This window comes from Aythya fuligula, chromosome 1, assembly GCF_009819795.1.
Source record: "Aythya fuligula isolate bAytFul2 chromosome 1, bAytFul2.pri, whole genome shotgun sequence".
In the NCBI taxonomy this organism is placed as follows: Eukaryota; Metazoa; Chordata; class Aves; order Anseriformes; family Anatidae; genus Aythya; species Aythya fuligula.
The window spans coordinates 41,247,386-41,263,047 of record NC_045559.1 but is presented as its reverse complement, the minus strand read 5'-3'; the positions used below and the strand labels follow the sequence as shown (position 1 = coordinate 41,263,047).

Sequence of the window (15,662 nt, the reverse complement as noted above, 5' to 3'; positions counted from 1 at the left end):
TAGAAGCACATTTATACTTCAGGAAGACCTCTCAGATTCAACTTTTTGGACTTTACAGGTTTGGTTCTGGTCAGGATACCACCAGAAAGAACTGCTAAGACCTGCATATGTAAACATATAGTCTAACTTGATATCAACTCTTCAAAAAGCAAAAGTGATTTGTGATCAGTTTGTGAGGTTGAATACAATCAAGTCCTAACAAAAAATGTATTTTGGACTGACTGAAACTGAACACTGCATGGACTAATTCATATCTGGATACAAGGCCAACTTAAAACAAGTTCAACTTAAAACAAGTATAGCTCTGACTTATGTCATATGATCATCTGTTGATCATATGGTCAGCAGATTCCTCAGACTGTGTTTTAAATAATTCCTGCACATCAGAAAGCTGCCAAATAGATTACTGTACTTACGCTATTTATTTATACTGAAACAAAACTGGTTGTACTGTATTCTAATGATTTGTGCATTAAGGTTCCAGTCACAGTGGATTTAAACAGAGAAGTTACACACACACGCACACACACACACACACAAAAAAAAAAGATTGTGTTAATTTTTTAATTAAGCTGATCAAGAGCCTTTACATGAAAAGGGATTTGTTAATGCTGCTGAAATAAGCAGCCTTTGTGAGCAGCCTGTTCTACTTCTAGCCAACATAAGCCAATTACTAAAGCCAATTTACCTTTGTGTACCTTAACAGTATTGCCTGTAAGAGGGTCATGAGCTGTAATACTGTAACAGAGTTTGTATTCAGAATTAGCGTAAGTCAAGTTCACTAACAAGTGTTCACCAAACACGGAGATTCACCTTCCTGATGGTATTTCAAGCCATTCCAGACTGGTCACATCCATAGGCTCCTGACAATCAGGGACTGGGTAAAGTGGGTTGACAGAGCACTGAGTGCAGTTAATGAAAGAAATATACCTACTCTGCATCTAGTCCCATGGCTGTGTTCACAACTATAGGAGAAAAATCTTATTTATTTATTTATTTATTTATTTATTTATTTATTTATTTATTTATTTCTATTTCTGAGAAATCCTGCATGCTTCACATCATGGAATAAATAGTGATCATGATAGTGCATAAATGCATACTGAAAAAGCAAGCAGAGATTCTCCTGCTTCTAATCTCCATAATACAATTAGCAAAGATTCTGGGGAAAGAGGATGGGAATGGACCAAACAGATTTGGCAAGGTCACTTGTTCTCCCTAAAATATTTGTCACATTGGCACTCTCAGAAAGGGAACATTGACCCCTGATGGACCACAGCTCTGATGCAGCAGTTCATGTTCATTCCCATGTGCCAGCAATAAGGCATTGGGAAAAGACTTTAGGTGGACAGGATTTGCAACAGAGTTCAAAGAATAGCATACTCTGAGGGTATAATTACTGCCTAACAAAAAAGCAAAGTTAGATGGCATGGTTAGATGGTTAGTGTGCATAAAGGACAAGGTGCTCCAAAATGGTGAGTCCGTAAAAGATATCATAAAATCAAGCAGAGTGGGCTTTCTTTCCATGAAACAGACTAGCAGTTAGGTACAGTAGATGTAGGCAGCTCCTGTTCAAGGAAAGTTCAAGAGCAGAGTGAGAAAATACATCTGGACTGTCATATTAGTTTTATTATCCAACTTCTTTCTGTTCTTTCCCCTAAATTTCTAACGTAATAATCATATTATATTCTGGAAGTAATGCAATATTGCCAAAAAAACTTTATCTGGCATCAAGTTTTTGGTGTTTTATTCTCCAGCAGATCAGTAGGATGTTGTCAAGCTTTTTTGTACAACTGCAAGACAGTGTTGTTTTTATTATCATGTTGATTTGTAATGAACACACTATCTCACTAAGACATTCTGCGGTACTTTATTTACCCTCCTTTCTTGCAGCCTTACTGCTATAGTGTCAAGCTTTGAAATATTGGGTATGTGTAGCTTCAACAAGATGATTCAGCATGGTTATCTAGGCATGATATAATACACAATAATTCCAAAAGCATGACTGTTTTTGGATAGTGTTTACTGTAATTTTAAGCACGTGAGAAGGTGAGTGTGCTTTCTACCTCCCCTCCCACAACCAAATTCACAATTCAAACTCTTTTCCACCAAAACAGTGCTAGTTAAAATCCCTAAAAAATTAAAATTCCATTAAATTCCATTAAAATGGAAGCCACAACTTGCTTTCTGGTCCACTGCTTTTTTTTTTTTTTTTTTACACATTACATCACCAACAGCATTTTATGGACAGTTGTGCAGTTCCTATAACTCCATTAAAAAATCTTTCTGTTGGTTGGATTTCCCCGTCCAATTGAATAAATGATAACGATATTCATACTTGCTGTGTGCCCTCATGTATTATTTCTGGGTCTTGATGTTTAAATCTCAAAACTGTGTTCAGTACCTCTTTTCTAAATTCAGTCTGGATTCACCCTAGGAGCAGAGAACGTAGCTCTGGCAACTCTAGAGAAGAATGGCCATCTTAGACTCCCACAGATGTCCAGAAAATATAAAACTCACAGAATGTCAAAGCTCCCACAATCTTCCACTCACCAGTGACAGGCAGGGAGAGCAAGAAAGGCGTAAATGCCTTTCAATAAGCTCCAGTTGAATTAAAGAGCTTTATCAGAATTACACAAGGTACTTCCAATGGACCATGTGTGTGCACTACATGCCAAAACATGCACCCACATAGTTTCTTGAGAGTTTTGCATGTTACTGAAACTGCAGACTGCACCACCGATACTATCTGGATATGGTCCTGGGCAGCTTGCTCCAGGTGTCCCTGCCTGAGCAGGGAGCTTGGACCAGATGGGCTCCAGAGGGCCCTGCCAACCTCAACCATTCTGTGATTCCATGATAGGCAGTGGCAAATTATCTTTGGATGAAAAAAATGAATAAGAGATCTTGAGACTCTTCTTCATAGTTAATAATACTTTCTAATGTAAAAAGTCTACCTCTGATGAAGTTCAAGGCTTCACAGACATTGAAAAATAACCTTTCCTAAAAAACATACAACACACAAAATTATTAAGCAGAAGTAATGTAAAGGGAGTGGTTAGAAAATCTTTAAATAGAAGGAAGTCCTCAATTATAGCCATAACAGAACTGGCACTTTGCCACATTTCCAAAATAACCAGACATTTGATAAAAATCTAGAAAGCTGACAAAATCTCAAAATTACCAAAAAGTCTTGTTTGGATACACTGTAAAAGAAAACCACTTCAGAGACTGTTTATTTTCTTGTAAAGATTAAATATGCATTTTTGCTGTTCAGCTAAACATCATGCACTTTCTTCTCTATTTTTAAATCCAGTAAACATTCTAGACATTCCTAGTATTTATAACATAATCTCCCTATAGAAGATGATAAAAATACACCATCATGAAGCACACATATTTACTGTAATCCTGCTGCTGCTATCCTGGGAAAAATGTATTAACAAATATAACCAACAGGTGCTTTCTAAAATGCATGTCATAGTCAATTAGTGTGTATGTATTTGAAATAGATGTTTGTGTTAAAATTTTCCAGTTAATTTCTATTAACGGACATCTCTTTGTCTAAGCATCAGTATCACAAGTATATATTTGATCAATTATGATACTTCAGGTAATGTTCACATGACATTTTTGAGGGGAAGAGATTGAAGAGGGGAGTAAGATAACTACAAATGGGAGAAAATGGCAAAATTGTCAACTGCATCTCTTCAAACAATAAATACTTCAATGTGTATGTCAGCCACTATTCTTCAGGCATAAATTACTCCACTGTTTTATCTTCCTGATACAGTTTAACGCAATGATTCTCTGATAAAATTATATTCCTGACAAGCATAGCTGAGGGGCTGGGAGAAGAAATGAGCACAGATGGATAGTCATGCATCAGTGGCATGTATGTACTGACAAACAGATTAAAGGAAGGGAGGTTCAAGGAATTCCTAGGAGGAAAAAAAATAAAAAATAAAAAAAAAATTGTGAGGGGACATTTTTTATTTTAAGGAATGAAAAGATCTCTCTGTTCTCAACAGTCTTTGTCTGCAAAAGCAAATTGTACATAAACTTAATCTTGGCCCTAACCAAGCATCCCTAACTTAGTCTAAATTTTTGTTAGTTTTAATGGAGACTGATACCATCACAATATAAATATGTCTTATGACCTGATTATTACATTAACATCTAGACATCATGTGACTCCATGCATTAATAAGACAGGGAATTTCTAAGCATAAACAAGAAGACTTATGCCTGCATATGATTTTTTATTTTTTTTTTAATGAATAATGTACTTCTTCCAGCACAGTAAAATAATATCCAGGATGTGTTCCTGTGGCATTTTCTTTTATGACTTCAGACAGTCAAATGTGAGCGACTCAGAGGAATATGCAGCTCATTGACTGATGTGAGTGAGTAACTCTGAGCTGTTTTGTGAAGAGAGGTTGTCATCAATCCTGTGGTTCTTTTAATGTTCTCAGATCTTCTCTGGATGTAGAGAGAACTGTTTGTTTCAGTGCAGAATAAAGAGGTCTAATAAAAAGTCAAACCAGAATCAAATCATATTACAAAAGTGATGATTTGGTTGCCTTCTCCTCCCCTTCCTTTCCATGTCTGTAACATCCTTAGGCAAGATAGATGAAGCTTCCTATCCTTTATCCTCTACTAGATCTAACACTTGCAGAATTTCTACCATCATTTCCTTACCTTCCTCTCTCCCTTACAATAGAGGCACGTTTGGTCTCCCAAACAAGGTCAACTGTTACACTGCTTGTGTGCACAGCTCTCACCACATCTATATTTACTTTCAACTTCTTGGTCTTTTTTTTTTTTTTTTTTTTTTTTAAAGAGCTATTTGCAAAAGCAGTTTGAATTCCCCCTTCTGCCAGTTCTGAGCTAAATGAATTTGCTTCTCATCTAACTCAAATTAGCTATGTTAATGCCATTAATAATCTCTTTTCAGCAAAACTTGGAACCAGACTTCCAACACATTCCTCCTTGAATATCAGTCATCTTTAACATTAGCATCTTTAACCTTACCCTTACAGAAATTCTTTCCTCTCTTCTTCCTCAATTTCCACCATTCATATCTGTACCTATAATATATCCTTAGATGGACCCTCAGGTGGATCACTTTTTAATTTTTCTTTTGGGGTGCCACAGAGCTCTATTTTTAGTGCTCTAATTTTTATTTGTACTCTAGTCTTTATGTCCAGGTAATTGCACCTGCAAGCATAAGATAAGCTTAAATTTCTACTGCTGAAGGAGAGGTTATTTACTGTAATTGATTTTCAATTTGCATTGTTTATTTGTATATTTAGATAGTTGATATACCTATATGCATTACTGTTAGCAATACAGGATTACACAAAAAAACCCTGACCCTCCACTAAGGCATACAAAAGTTCATACAAAAGGGTTTGTTGACGTCTAAAACAAAAACAAATGAACAACAACAAAAGCAAATTAAAGGCAGTGAGGTATAACTTGATGCTCACTGTGCTGGTTTAGCAGAGTGCCAATTCCCTGCACAGAGGAGAGGGAAGTTTGTTCCTGGCTTGTTCCTGATATCATCTCCGTTATTTCTGGGTGGTGACATGAATACAAGTGTGGAAGTCTTAAAAATCATTTCTTTCTGCTTTGAGCTCCCAAAAATGATGTATGAATGGTATGCCATAGAAGTTCTCAGACAGCAGAAATAAGCTTCAGGGACCTATAAACCTGGACAGTATTCCTAAATGGAAATGCATCTTAGTGGCTACATTCCTATCATCAACCAAAGAAATACTGGGGATTTAAATGGGACAGTCAGTTTGAACACTCAGTGTATGGAAAACAAATTGTACACACTTGGAAACTATCTTGTACATTGCACACTGCACAGAGCATTACAATTGATGGGATGTGGCAAAAGTGTCCAGGAAATTCTTCTCTGGATCAGTGAGGCCAGTCACTGGGGAAGGGGATGGGAATGCGGTTGATTCTCGAAGAGGAGATTTACAGCCTGAACGTCTTTGAAATGAGAGGACTTGTCCAGCTGTCTTCAGAAGGACCGCTAAGGCATGCTTCTGGCTGTAACAGTCTTTGGTGCTTCCCTGGGAACTCCAGTGAGGATATACATTTAATGCACACCACCTACCCATTGAAGAATCTCAGAAAGCACTGCTGGTTAAGTTAAAAATCATCTACTTGAAACTACCACCAGGAAATGTTCAGTCTTCAACACTTGCATCAACACATGCAAATGTTCATCAGCTACCATCAGAATCTGGCCAATCCCAGACATGAGTACAGACTGGGAGAAGAAATCATTGAGAGCAGCACTGCAGAGAAGGACTTGGGGGTTCTGGTGGAGGAAAAACTTGACGTGAGCCAGCAGTGCACACTTGCAGCCCAGAAGGTCAACTGCATTCTGGGCTGCATCAAAAAAGGAGTGGCCAGAAAGTCGAGGGAGGTGACTGTCCCCCTGATTTCTGCCCTTGTGAGGCCCTGCTTGGAGTGCTGCATCCAGTTCTGGGGCCCTCAGCACAAGAAGAATTTAGACCTGTTAGAGCAGGTCCAGAGGAGGGCCATGAAGCTGATCAGAAGGCTGTAGCGCCACTCCTATAAGGTTGAGAGAGCTGGGGATGTTCAGCCTGAAGAAAAGAAGGCTCTGGGGAGACCTCATAGCAGCCTTTCAGTACTTAAAAGAAGCTTATAAAATAGATGGATTTTTAAATGGGCAAATAGTGATAGGATATGGGTAAACAGTTTTAAACTAAAAAAGGGTAGATTCAGATTAGATACTAGGAGGAAATTCTTCACTCAGAGGGCTGAGAGGCACTGAAACAGGTTGTCCAGAAAAGTTGTGGATGTCTCATCCCTGGAGACGTTCAAGACCAGGTTGGACATGGCCCCGGGCAGCCTGATCTAGTGGGTGGCATCCCTGGCCATGGCAGAATGGGTTAGAATTAGGTGGTCTTTTAGGTTCCTTCCAACCCTAACCATTCTGTGATTCTATGATTCTATGAAAATAGGAACTCTGAAAATGTATTATGTTGTCATTCCTTTGATAAGTATCTGTTTAGAACCTGCTTAGATGATGGATCAGTCTTGTTTGCTTCAATCCAGAACTGCCACTATTATAAGGTAAGAGAAAGGAGACTGGGAGAAGTATTTGTCACCAATGTGACTCCAATGGTTTTTTACCCACAATCCTAAAATAAGAATTGCATGAGGCTGTGCTCTGCCAAACCACAAAAGCTAGATTCAGAAATGCAGAATTAAGTGGTAAGTAAATCCTTGGTAGGAGGGACGCCAGAGTATGTATAAGCTGTGCATTACCATGACAAATTCTTCCCAGGGAATGGGGAGCATGATACTTCAACCACTGCTTACAAAGACCAGGGAAGAATTGCATGCAGGAACAGGCTTAGCTATACTGAAAGCAAAATGCCCACATACCACCACCACCAGCCTCCCCACCTCTACTTCTTGGTAACATCCCAGCTTGAGGCCACATGAAGGCATGGACAACTTGGGCAGTTATCAAGAGCAACCTAAAGCCCTTTGGTCTATTTCATTGTCCAAACTCTGGTATAATTAATTGGAACAAAAATAAAATGAGGACTTTTAATTATGCAGATCAAGGTGTGCTTGAGAAGTAACAGATCTCCAAGATGGTGGAAGGTCATGAGAGAGTTTCAGTTGTAACACGGACACCACTGCTTATCTTGTGGCCAGGTCCTTTATAGTGCACCTGACAGGTGAAAGTAGGAAGGGTAGCAATATTACAGCAAGCAAATAGGCAATATGGGGAATACTCCAGACCATTCTTCACTAAGGAGAAGAAAATGAATAAAGTGCTGTGAAGACAGTTGGAACCAGCCCCAGGATCCTTGTAGACACAGATGGAACCAGAGGAAAAGAGACAGATTCATGAAATATATCAAGATGAAGGGGTAAACTACATGGTTTCGGATGTTTGACCTGGAGCACATACACTGTTAATACTTTAGCCAGCACTGACGTTATTGTCTCTTTGCTAAAATTATTTTTACCAGTCAAAAGATGCCTCAAAGATCAGATGGTGCGAGGGAGACCAAAATGGCTATGCTCCCTAGTTGCAGAGGGTGTAGCCAGGGAACCACTGCAAAAATGACAGCTATTCTTAATTACTGTGGCATTGTACAATACAGGCTTGTTTTGTTAAAGATGCAGGGAGAACAAGGAATCCTCCTATGACACATGGGGACAGTTTGCCACTACAGGCTTCCAAGCTGGGATAAACTTCTGAACTTAGCAGACATCCCTGGAGCTGCGGCTGTCGCTTTCAATCAGCTGGAAATAAGGCTGCACATCCTCATTTCCAGGGTTTTCAACATCCTAGGGAACTATATTTATCTCAAACTGTAGGGATACTACAATGGCTCTATGAGATGAACAACTCCTTCTGTCATTCATTTCTTGAATCCCATGAGGAAAAAGCTATATAACTATACAGACATACATCTACTCAGTAGGAGAGAAGAAATTTCAGAAGACTTGCAGAGCAGAGGGGAATTCTAAGATGATAAAGGAAATTCCCATGCTAATGTTATACAGCTTATAATATAATATACAGTATATATATAATGGTGTTCCCAGAAAGCTGATCAAATGGAGAAGAAATTATGCTTACCAGCTTTTTCATGGCTGTATGCAAAGGCAGAGGCCCCTAGGTGCTATTTTTGATATTGTACATTGGAAAACTTCTCTGGCAAAATGAATAAAGTATGTATATTCCCAATGTGGTCATGCTAAATAGCGAGTGATCTAGAATACACATATAGTGTCACGGGAAGGAGAATCATTATTATTATTATTATTATTATTATTATTATTGTTGTTGTTGTTGTTGTTGTTGTTGTTGTTGTTGTTTGTTGTTGTTGTTATTTTTCTTCTATTCCAGATCTGAATAATCTCATGCAAATTAAAGTCACCTTTCTAACAAGTTGCCTATCTGAGCCAAATTCTTAATATTCCTCTCATCCTTTCTATGCAGTCGTTTACATAACACCTTTGTATATTCTTTGTTTGCTCTCCTTTAAGCATCGCACCACCTCCCCCTTCCCAAGCTATAATTTTATCTTACAGATTTTTTCTATGTAACACAGCTAAAATATGGGCTTTCCTACTTTTAAACACAGGAAACGTCTTGCAGGAGTTCAGAATTAAATTACTCTTTTTTTTTTTTTTTAAATTTGTTTTTATTTTTGTTGTAGTTGTTTTTGTTTCATTCCCTCAAGTTTTACTGAGATCGCTTACCTAGACAACATGCTGTGAACTTATCACCTGAAAGTACTTGGTTTTCTACCCTTTTTGAGAGATACTCTATTGAATCCCAGATTCCCTTCGCCTATCACAGAGGATAGGGAAATAAACTTTTGAAACCATCCGGACAATGTTGCAAGATGCCATTCCTTTTGGTTATATATATATATTTATTTATTTTTAACAGAGATTTGTACCAGCTGAGGCCTTGTCCTTTCTCTTATGCAAACTGCATTTCCTCTCTGGTAAAGAAGAATAGAAGTTCATCACACCTTTTTATTCTGAATTGCAAGATCCTTTTGCAACTTCACCACTAGATTTAGATTTCATTATCCTGAGTAACAGTTTGAAAGATTTTTCATTTTACTATTCATCCCTTTTCCTTTTTGCACATCATGAGTCACTTACAAGCACAGATCTTTAGGGGAGGTGAATTATAGTCTGTATTTTTAAAAGCTGTTTTTACTCACAATAACTCAGTTATTCCTTGTTTTTCCTCAATTTTCATTCTTAATGAAAAGTTGTTAATGGATTTTATGGGATTCTCCAAGAAACAACTTATGAGTGATCCCTGGCCTCTCTGGAACAAATTACTGAAAATCTGAAAGGAAAATGTTACTCTCCTCTTTTTTTTTTTTTTTTTTTTTTTTTTTTTTTTTAACATGGAAATATGTTTACTTTTTTTAGACCCGATTACTTGGAGGTATATACACTCTGATTAATACACTTCAGGCTATTCATTTCATTTCTGAAAACTAAGTGCACAAGCAGGCACTGCAGAAATACGGGAAATAGATTACTAACTTGTGTTCTGTTCATTTAAGCACACCAAATCTGGAAAACACAAAACTTGAGTCTCTCATTCCTTTGTATTTTCAGAAGACTTTTACAGCAGCCAGTCGTGAAATCTGTGAAGATGCATTGATAGTCATGGGGCAACAGTCAGAATTTTAAAAGAAGGAGATCACTGGGGGAAGAAACTGGCCCGCACAATAAAGGAGCTGGGATTACTTTTTAAAAGTCATACTGAACTTCCATTAGTAATGAAACAATTTCTACATACAGCCAACTTTCTGCATATATTTGTATGTGTTACACTTGTGTGGAACGCTCACCTGGATCTGCTAGAAAGCATAGAATGAATATCTTGGGTCATACATCTTGAGCCTGTACGGCCAATCTTGCCAAAAATGGCCTAGCAAAGCCAGAAGATTCTTGCAGCATTCAACACTGAGCAGAGAGGAAGAGCTCACATGTGGGCCCACTTGACAGTGAAAATAGGGATGACATTTCCAAGCTTCCCAGTCCTCATAGAGCTCCACGTAACAAAACCCACACAATCTCATATAAAATTCCATGGGTCTTAGAACATACCACACTTCTTTTATACCAAACGGTGCTGTGCTTTACAAACAATTTTTAGACATAATATGCTAATAACAATATTCTCCTCCTTGTATATTAACATTCCTGGATACTGCGGGATGCTGCTCAGCAGTGTCTGCGCAGCACATCCCTGTCTGAGGAAGTGTGACAGCAGGATACTTAAGAATACTAAGGAAAGTGTACATACTGTAGGGCAGGTATACTTTGTGGCACATCTAGCAGTTCAGTTTCCTGTTCATCAATTTAGCAGTTCCTATTCATCCTGTTCACACTCTGACTCTGCTAAGAAGTGATTTGCGAGCACCTCATCAACCTGTAACCTTGGCTTCCTCTGGTGGAAAACCTAAGCATGTGAGCAAAAAAGGAGCTGGAGGGGTGGAGTTGGGGGCTGGCATGAGAGGGATAGAAGTTGTGGGACTGCAGCAACACTAGGAAGAACCCAATACATCACCAAACAACATTTACCTGTATAGACATGTTCACTTTGTCCTACTTCAGGTTCAGACTTCATACACTTTTTATGTTACAGAAAGTTCTCTCTATCACAAAGATGTTCCCTGCTTAAGCAGGGACCTCACACCACCTTCCTGCTAAACTACACAATTTTTACATATATTCTTGTAGCTTTTTACTGAAGCGTTTTCAATTTATTAACATCTCTTAAAAGGTATTTTTAATGAAATGAAATACAATACTGTAGAAACAATCTTACTAGTGAGGCACATGGTCCCATTGATTCCCATTTGTATCAAATACACTACTACTTCCCCAAAGAAAGTGTCAGCTCTGATAACTACAGATTTTTACTAAAAGTTCATATCCACTTGGCAATGTGCTACAACTCTAACACCTTTTCTAACACTCTGATATCCAGGATGTGGTAAGCAAGACCTGTATTTTCATTGAACACAACTCCCTCTGTTGGACTGCAGTATGTGCGTATCCCAAACTGTAAAAATTATCTTTGAAGCATGGTTTTACAATCTGGTAGGAAACAGTGCCAAAGATAAGATTGACAAAATGAAAAAAAAAAAAAATAGTCTTCATTAAATGCATTAAAGTCTCCTATGTTAGGAGTCTTTTCATAAAAAGGGTCTTTCCTGCCCTTCAATATATATTAGAAAAGCCCTGTTACCAGCTACAATTAAGAATGCTTTTTTACATAGATGTGTACTGGAACACAGTTCCCATGGGAATTAGTAAGAGCTAATTCCAAGGAAGAAAAAATGATAGTAAAACAACATCGATCTTAAGAAAAACTCAATGTGAAAAAAAAAATATATATATGCTCAACATTTTTTGCAACTTTCGCTTTATTTTACTATTTGTGCAGCTGAAAGCACCACAGACTGCATGAAGAAAGAACAGCAATATTCAATGTTAGTTTTTCAAAACTGTCAAGGGACAGTACTGTCACCACAAAAAGATTTTCAGTCCAACACTTTAATTCTCTTGCATTTTTTCTAAAATGGATTACAAACGATATTTCATATTCTTGAAACATCTTTGATGTGATCTGTTTAGAGAAAAAACACTGGAGATCTTTCAGTACATTTTTTAATATGTTCAGAAGAAATATATATGAATTCTATCTTTTTGGACCATTATAGAAAAGCTTTACAATGTATTTTCTATCCAAAATACTCTCCTGCTTTTTCTAATGATAGCAGGATTTTCAACAGACATTAAAGAAACAAATTGATTATAAACAAGCAGAAAGGAATTATAATTTTATTTCATCAAAATGTAAATCATTGAAAGACTTTTGTTTTCTTTTAAAAGAAAAAAAAAATCTAGGTTTCATTAACTGATAGACTTCCGAAAAGATTAATGTGGCATCATTTTTTCCATTGAAGGAAAGAGATTTGGAAAAAAAAAAAAAAAAAGTCTCGAGTGACATATTCCTCCTTGAATGAGATAGTTGTGAAGAAAAAAATAATCTCAAAAAGCTTGTATATGTATATTCTAATAAACAAACTTCTAAATCCTTATTTTTATTTTAATTCTTAATAGTAAATACCAAAATCATTTTACCACAGCATATTTATCCAGCAGAGAAGCAAATCTCAAATCTCACAAGTTAATGACAGCCATGAGGATTCTGGTAAAGCTAACTATATAAAAACTGGATGCTGCTGAAGTTTACAAGTTTTAATTTTTATGAACTTGGACCTGTGGAGCTGGTTCAACTGGTCTACAATTTTTTTCTGTATTGCTGCCAATATGAGAGCAGAGTGCAAGACATTACAACAGACTTAACTAGAAGAAAACTAAAAGAGAAACATTTAAAATGTTTTTAAAATAAACATGAAAATATGTTTATGAATTTTGCTAACAGCTGAACTGAGATACTTCAAAAATCTTTTGAAAGATGAAGCTAATGGAAAGAGGAAAACCAAATGGTGAGTGAAACAGAACTTGGGAATATTGGTAATGATTAATTATGAATTTATATTGGTATAATCTACAGAGCATATCTTGTATTCCCAGCAGCAGACAATCCATGTCAGTGTTCTCTAACTTAAGCTAATAAAATGTCTTAGACATCACCTCCTGGGAAGGATATCAAATAGCAAATGAATACAGAAAACATTTCTTCTTAATTGCAAGTTATGAGAGCAAGGATCACGAAAACATATGTGAAAGAGAAGGGTGGTGGGATTCTTGAGGTTTATAAACTAAAAAGGTTGAAATGAAGGCAGTGGGTGAATGGCTAATATGCATAGGAATACAAATGAATGAATGGCTAACATACTTTCAGGAGTATCATAGCACTGAATGAGTGGATAGCATGTTTATAGGAATAGCTTGATTACTGCTGATTTGATGGCTGATGTTCTGAAAAATCCCAATAGGGCACATTATTACATATTGGCCTATTTCAGATAAGCTTAGAACTAGCTTAGAACAGTTACTTTTTTTTTTTAAAAAAAACTTTTTTACTTTTTTTTTTTTTCTGAATATTACAAATACGCAAGAGTCCACTGCTACAAGAAGAGATTTGGTTTATCATTGTCTAATAGGCTAACAAAATTGAGAACTGCCATGGGAAATACCTGAAAATGTGATAAAATATTGCTTTCTGCTAGGCCACATCAGTTCATCAGTTCACAATCCAAATGAGACAAATGAAGAGCAGACTTAATACCTGGGGTCTTTGAGAGATTTTGGAAGAAAGCTGACAAATTTGAGCTACTTTAACGACTTTAAAGTGTACTCTAGTACACTTTAACTTTTCTATCACAGTTAAAGAAATCAGCAGAATAAAATTGGTATTTCAAAAGGCAGGAAAATAATCTGATATGACTGTAGAGGTAAAAAAAGAAAGTGACTGAATTACTAGAAATTACTATTTCTAGTAGTTGAACTGATGCTTTAGCACTGTGCGAGTACTGATGCATGATGGTGTGCAGGAGTGTTCAAAGCACCCTATTTGAGAGGCAGAGCAACTGAGACATATTCTGTGGTCTGGCTGAGTTCAGAGTTCTGCTTGCAGGAGGCAGAATACAGACCAAAGAGAACCCTGCAGGTACTCAGGTACTATTGCAGCAACCATGCTTCCCTATACTGCACTAGAGATAGAGATAGAATCAAGAATCCCATACGCCATGTAAAGATTTTCTGGTCAACGAGGAAGGAAGAGCCTTTTTTTTTTTTTTTTTTTTAGATGCAAACATTGTGCAAACTATTATTGAGAGAATATTTGTCCCTGTAGCTTGGCTTTGTCTCATGGAAATGAAGTTAGATAGATATCAGAGTGGTGGGTCCCTCAGCAATCCTAGATGGTCACTAACCAGTTACACAACCTGGGGAAATAATATCACTTTTCTGTGCTTTTGTCTCTTCTTGTTTGTCTTGTCTGTCTGGAATGGCAGGTTTTAATGTGATTAGAGTAAGGAGTGATTATCTCTCCATCTGTGTGTGTAATATTAGAGTTCCACACTGGCGTTCCCAAAGTTCTCAGCCAGGGCCACTAGGTGCTGCTGTAATATGAGTAATTAAAATAATAACTATTATTAAGGAAATTGCCTATATTCTTACTGTGGACTTTCAAAAAGCCCAAAAGCAAGAAAAAAAACTTATTCTAAACCTCCACATTTTATGAAAAGTAAGAATGGAAAAAAAAAAAAAAAAGACATGCATTTTGCTGGAATTCTATTTTTTTCCTTTCACAGCTTTGCAGAAAACACCTTCCACTTTTTAAAAACGCACTGAATAAATGAATAAATGCAACATTTTTGTATTCCATTCCCACTTTTAAGCCAACCTTCAGCAGTTTGCTATTATGCAAACTCCTCCAAACCATGATACTCTGAAATCCTTGCCAGCTACACTATATTCATAAGCACACCTTATTCATATAGCATTTGGATGTGAACAGACAGGCAAAGTCCACAGCATGGGGAAGAATGTTGTAATTGTAAATGATTCAGTAAATGCATGGTGATGTTACTGATGCTCAGATTTTGTACCTGCCAGTTCTACAGCTTTCCAATGAGGATTTATCTTATTAAATGTAGTTTACTAACCATAAACACAGCACAAGATTAGTCAGACTCCATATGAATCACAGTCACAAAATGCTTGTTGCCCGAGCATATTAAAATGTCTTTAAGCAGCTGCCAGCTATATCTCAGAAAGCTATATGACTAAAGTGCTATTTCTGAAAGTCTTGGAGTCAGTGCATCTAACTGGACTTTACAGTGGACAATCCAAAAGGCTATTTATATTCAGAAATAATTTGGCAAGTCTTGTTCATCAAACCAGTTTTCCAGACACAAAGACTCCACTTAGAAATTTGTTCTTGGATTTATTGCCCTTAAAAATGAAGTTAAATGAAATTATCTGGATAATCAGGAGAAGAACAGGTTCGCTAAAGCAGTTCTGGATTAATTAGTACTCATGAAGTTTTGCTGCTGAGTTACCTCAGTTCCCAAAGTTAGCTAACACAAAAATGAAGATACAAACACAAAGTATATGTGTAAAAAACA

General features: G+C 37.0%; 1 protein-coding gene across 8 annotated transcripts in view; it reads right to left on the bottom strand.

Annotated features, from left to right (window-relative positions):
- The window catches only part of NAV3 (neuron navigator 3), a 413,471-nt gene that overhangs the window by 173,396 nt on the left and 224,413 nt on the right, over nucleotides 1–15,662 (bottom strand). The window lies entirely within an intron of this gene.